Below are 6,523 nucleotides of genomic sequence, written 5' to 3'. Positions count from 1 at the left end.
TGACCCATCAATCACTAATTAAGAAAATGCCCTACAGTTTTGCCCGCAGCCCAAACTTACAGAGGCGTTTACTCACTTGAAGCTCCCTCCTCTCTGAAGACTCTAGAAATGTCAAGTTGGCATAAACTAGCCAGAACACCTGCTTTGGTCATCCCATCACTGCCCATGTGTACTGTTAAGAAGGAGATACTGAAACATTGTTCCTAACCTCCTCTGCTTTACCAAGTCCTTCTAGACAAGAGGACTAACCAGTGACTAGGCAAGTGGGAATAGCCCATAGAATAAATTCGTGGAGATAAAAACAAATTAGTGTTTATTGGATTTTTGTGCCACTTTTCCCATAATTTTGCCAAGGGATGGATGAAAGCCAGATTTCAGTAATTATATCCCAGTAGTGTCAGGTGGGAAAAAATGTAAAATGACTAGAAAGAGACCAGCATTGGCCTGGGCTGAGGTGGCCTCAAGGCAGAGACAGCAGGACAGGGGGGCACTGAATAGCCTGTCCCATACCTCCACGGGGGACTGATCCTGAGAGACCCCTAGAGCCTTGTCACGCCCCTCTCCCCATTCCCATCAGGGAAGGCTCTCTGGGAAGAGGGCAGGTCAGGAGCCTCAGTGACCTTTCACACCTCAGACAAGCTAAGTTTGTTTTCTGCCTTTCTGTCCGGGGCTCAGTTGGGGGGTGGGGAGAGTGGGGTGGGCCTTTTCCATTCTCTTGGTACAAATGCCCCAGAGGGGCTGAAGTGCAGGGAGTAAAGGATCTATTTATTTTGGCTCAGGAGGGACAATGTAAGCAGATGGTCTTTGATGGGATTAGCGGCGTAATCTCTAAGACCCTGGTAAATTGGAAAATGATCCATTATATTCCAGAACCTTTGGCGGCTTCAGCTCCTGGGGAGGGAGGGGCAGGCCGAGGGGCACCTTGTTAGAATGGACCCCTCTGGGAGCAGTGGAATCTTGCTCCGGAGAGCTTGGGGGAGTTTCTTCAGGCTGTCTTCCTTGGAGACAGAAAGCAGGACTCTGACCCTCTGGCCTCGCTTTCCTTCTTCAGCCAGTGCTGGACAGCCTCATGCCCTCCTAGCAGTTCAGGGATTGGGAGTGGGGTGGGGGGTGGGGAAGATAATGTCTGCCTGTCTCAAGATCTCCATCCATGTCGTCCCCACCTTCTCCAAAGCCCATAGCCCAGTCCCATATCCTCTTCCTCACTGAAGGGCTGTACAGCAGACCCCGAGAGTGTTCGCTCCTGGTGCATGGGATTGGGAAACTGGAAGCCATAGGAAAGGCATGGCTAACTCCCCTAGCCCGGAAGGGCTCCCCTCCTTAGTGAGCTCTCTCCAGGCACCAGGCATGGTGGGCTTGTGGGTGCTGATAGGTTGTTTGTGGGCCCCATTTCAACTGACTTTTTGCAGTTTATACAGAAGTTGGATGTACAGAATTTCAGATCTGGCACTGAATAAGAAGGCCTGAAAGCCTGGAGACAGACAGGGTGTGTGATTCCCCTGAGGTCATCCAGGTTAGCAGAGAGACTGAAACAACCTCCACACCCATGGATTTCTGCTTCTCCATCCTGGCATCTCCCTGTACCTCAAAGCTCTCTCTCATGTTGTTCTCACTCTCCTTTTATTTGACTCCCTGTCTTTCTAATACAGAAACATACTATGAACCATACATCTGTCTATTCCACATGTTATAATCTGTGCAAGTGTAATAGTGTTATTTATCTCATTCAATTTTAACTCTCCCATCTATAAAGTCTATTCATGTTGATAAACAGATCTAAATTTTCTCTTTACTGAACAACATCTTGTTTATCTATTTTAGCATTTAAGTCATTTTCCATTTATTTTGTTTTGTTTAAGACAAGGTCTTCCTATGTACATCTGGCTAACCTGAAATTTACTATATAGACCAGGCTGGCCTCAAATTTATGAACTCTCTTTCTGTCTCTGTCTCTCCAATGCTAGAATTGCAGGCATATACCACCATGCCTGGCCTACACAGCCCAATTTATTGTTTATCTGTTCCTGGATAGGTAGCTGAGTGAATTTAATAACACTTAATAGATTTTACTTTGAGTATTAAAAACTAAAGCATGCTGGGGAGTGGTGGCACATGCCTTTAATTCCATCACTTGGGAGCCAGAGGCAGGCAGATTTCTGTGTTCAAGACCAGCCTGGTCTACAAAATGAGTTCCAAGGCAGAAAACAAACAAACAAATAAAAAAACAAAAGCAAAAAAGGTACACACACACACACACACACACACACACACACACACGCGCGCACGCAAAAACAAACCAACCAAAACCCTTAAAGCATAGAGTAACATAGTGCTCTGCACATGTAATCCCAGCACTTGGAAGGCAGAGGCAGGAGGATGAGGAGTTCAAGGTTAACATTGACTAACTAAGGCATTTGAGGCCAACCTGGGATAGTTGGGCATTATCACAAACAAACAAGCAAAAAAAAAAAACAATCAAAATATGTACCATCTTCATAATTCTCTAAAAATAAATTCACAAATAAAAGAAGCTTGTGGGGAGGGCGCGCCTGGGGATATAGCCCAGGGCTAGAATGCTTGCCTACAATGTACAAAGCCATAGGTTCAATACCAAAGCCCCCCACACACACATACCCCGAAGGAAAGAAGGAACAAAATACAAATTGTTAAGAAATGCAAATTATTAAGGCAGGAGGGTTGCTGTGAGTTCAAGGCTGGTCAGGGCAACAATAATGCTGCTGGTGGTAAACAGAAAAACAGAACACATTCAATTCCAAGGAGAAGGTAGAACACTCTGGGCTGGGCCGGGCTTGTGCGGAGTGCCTGCTAGCCTAGCAGGCATGCCTCAGCACTGCCGCTGTGAAGAAAAAGAGAAGAAAAACAAAACAAAAACAACAACAACAAGAACCCAACGTTTTAGAGAGTGCCAATTCTTAGAGATGCCTCAGGCAGAGGCCCTGAGAGGAATCTGACTCTGACTCGTACAGCGTTTTATGTCAGGCTATTTCAATGTACCGTGAATTGTTTTGTTTTATGCCATTTTTAAAAGAGCAACACTATGCCATGTATCTATTTATCTGAGAGAAGTTGACGGGATTCAGAAGCGGGGTACAGGCAGAGAGGAGGGGCAGCAACGGGCAGTCATCCATCCACCCAACCCTAAACACCCGCCGCCACAGTACCAAACGGAAAATCCACACTGCACCCCTGAGCGAGTGAGAACAGCCCAGCCCAGGTACATGACCCCTGCCACCCCGGGAAGCCGCTTTCTCCGTTTAGGAAGGAGCCGGACTGCGGCAGGGAACTGCTCTTCCCACCTGCCCCAGGCGGCCAGCCGCCCCAGCCCGGTCCCTGCGGGCTCCCTGGGCCCTCAGCAGACCGAGTGGCCCACACCTGCTCGCACTAACGTCCATCGTTTTGATGAGGTTCAGAACTTTCTGGGGACAAGTCCACTGACCCACCAGCTCAGGGTTGATCTTAAGGCAAGCTGTCACATGTATTCAGCCCTTTCTTATAGGAAGGGCTGCGGGAACCTCAGACCAGACCCCGGGAGAGTGGTCCCGAGCCCGCCCTGGCGGCAGTCCCGTCACCAACGGGAAAGAACGGAGGGCCCGGAGCATCGCTCAGGATTCCAGAATGAAATGGCCCAACATTAGGGGCCCGGTGGCTAGGGTGCGGGGGCCCGGGACACCGTCGGCGCCTCCAGACTCGGGGCAAGCTCGCAGAGCCACCTCCGGGTGTCCGCTTGCAGAGCCTAGCCTTGGTATGCGGCCCGGACCCTCCGCGGGGGGCGCAGTCCGGGAGAATTTGGGTCGCTGGGGACAAAAGTGAGGGAGCGACAGCGGTCCCAAGTCCTTCTCCCGGGGCCAAGCCCGTGGGTCACGACCCGGACACTGGACACCGAGGGCGCCACGGGCGCCGGCTTCGCAGCCGGTCGAGAGTTCGAGCCTCTGGCCATGCTCTCGCACCCACCGCGCCGTGGCTTGGGGCGGCCCCTGGCGCTCGCTCTTCGTCCGAGCGAGGTCTGGGGTGCGGCGAGCGAGCAGCCACACTCCCGCTCCCGCCACCGCGCCGCGTCGTCGAGGCCCTTCCCGGGGGAAGGTGCATCGCCTGCCCCCGCCACCCTGCCCAGTCCAGCTTTCTGCGTGTCAGGTCATCTTTCTTCTGGCTTCATTTAGCATTATTGTCTCTTTTGTTTTAATGTTTCATTTCTTTCCAAGTAGATGTTCTGTTTCCTATCTGTTTCCAGGTGCCCCCCCCCCCATCTCTCTCGTCCACTTGTTCCCAAGAAGCCTGGGCTCTTTGATTTTTCTCCCCACTTCAGGGACAGGACTCTCACGGAAACCTGCATTCCACATACAGCAGCATCCTCTGTGAGTGCAAGCTAGGGGAGAGTAGATCAGCACGGGACAGCCTCCCATCCCCACTCGCAGGCGTGCTCAGCGCTCCCACGCTTTACTCTTCCCCACGGAGCACATCCAGGCCGGTCCACGCCACGCCGTGGGCTTCATTATGTGGACTTTGCTGAATGCGGGGAAAACTGAGCCACAAGGGAGGGAGCGCCGCTAAGAGCCACACAGAAAGGCCTGCAGGCTAGTCCTGCCTGCTCTGGCCTAGCAGACAGAGATAGCAGAAACTGGGACTCCTCCGGGTGGGGTTGGGGGGGCCTTCAGGCCCACAAGCCCTTGCTCTTACATCTAGTTACCTGGGAGCTCCACAGTCAGCTGAAGTCAATTTTCTGTACACACACACACACACACACACACACACACACACACACACACACCCACCACCACCAGCAGCAAGTTACATGAAGCCCCAAACTGTACACACAGAACCTGACTGTACATTCGACCATGATGCATATATACCCATCAGGACACACAGGCTGAGGATGTAAGTGAGGCATGGACCCGCAAACCTACTTGCTCACACCCAGTAAGGGGCATGTTCCAGTTTCAGGGTTAACTTAGTGTCACAGTGATACTGGGGGCAGAACTTGGAAGACAAAGGGACAGAGTACCCACATACAACCACCCAGATTCATTTCCTCTGCCAACACTGGTTGAGGAGCTGCTCAAGGGTGCCACCAAAACCCAAAGAGTACTTAGCCCCAGAAGTGAATATCAGACCCAAAAAATCCTGCCTACCCAGTCTGCACCCAGAAAGTCAATGGGCAGGCATTGCATTTGTCTGCCAAGAGGGATGCTATCCTACCTGTATCAAACACAGAGCTCATGTTTGACCAGGGTCCCCACATGGAGGTCTCTTTATGTGAAAACAAACAGGAGTTGCATATGGTTCTAGGAATAAAGTACTGTGTCCTGACACATATGCAGGGAGCTGGGGAGCAGGAGACTCCTCTCCAGCTTCTGGGGATGGATAACAAGCTGGCATGCTAGTCTTTGCTTCTCTTGTTCCAGGATGGAGGAGACTGTATGGTTACGGTGGTTTATATAATCAAGCTACTGAATGAGGGAATTTGGGCTGCTTTAGGGAGAGACTCTGGGGGTGAAGGGCTGTATCTCCAGGTCTCAAAGGTACATTCCAGAGCATCAGTGAAAGTGGCAGCTAAATGTGCCTGGCAGATGTATATAGATTGCACTGGATAAAATACAGATCAGGTCACAGGTTCTGGAGCACCTACTACGCAGAAGTCCTGCAGAAGACCAGCAGCATGCAGTTCCCGGTGTCCAATCTAACTGCTGGGAGGAGTGGTAGGAGGGAAGACGGCACAAGATAATTTTCTTGCACACACAGCTCCAGAGGCTTGGGGTTTAATCATCACATGAAAGAACTACAGAGGTAGGAATGTATATAGACCCTAAGCTAACTGCCTCTCCTCTCCCCCAGCCCCTTTGTGGACCCAGTGTGGGAAGGCATTCTTCCACTACCCAAGGGACTCCAGACTGGCAAAGTATAGAACGTGCTTGGTGTGACATTGCAGATCTGCTCTCCAGTTTCTGGACTGCATCTGAGGAAGGACAAAGCAGAAGTAGGGGTCCTCTCCCAGGTCTCTCTGGGCTCAGTCCCTGGGGCTGGCTGACAGTCTGGACGGCTCTGTCCTTGCCTGGGTTTCTGATGCCTCCCAGCATCTCATTCCACAGGCAGTAACCTGCCCGGGTTTGGTGTCTGTTCTCCCGTTTTCCTCTCTTCCTGCCTCTGCCTTTTCAGCTCCTTCACTGTGCATTTCCTATTCTTCAGCTCTTCCACTCAGCATGACCACAAAGAAACTGGCTGGATGCAGGGATGCGGGTGAAGGCCAAGGCACATGCTCAAGGTGCCTGTGAAGTCATGCATGTGAAACACAGGTCCATTTTATTTTTTGCACACATCTGACTGAGGTTGTTTCCTTTACCTCTTTTTGACTCCTGCTTCTCTGAATATTTATATATGTGTTTCTCTCAGGGACGTTTCATAGTCTTCCCTAATTTCAGCGACCCCCCCGCCACAGGGTTGCTTTTGTAGAGTATGACTTCATTGGCCAGGACTTTTTAGATGCCAGATGGATGGGCAAGGGAAG

Source organism: Mesocricetus auratus, unplaced genomic scaffold (assembly GCF_017639785.1).
Source record: "Mesocricetus auratus isolate SY011 unplaced genomic scaffold, BCM_Maur_2.0 Super-Scaffold_100009, whole genome shotgun sequence".
NCBI lineage: Eukaryota > Metazoa > Chordata > Mammalia > Rodentia > Cricetidae > Mesocricetus > Mesocricetus auratus.
This window is presented reverse-complemented; position numbering follows the sequence as displayed.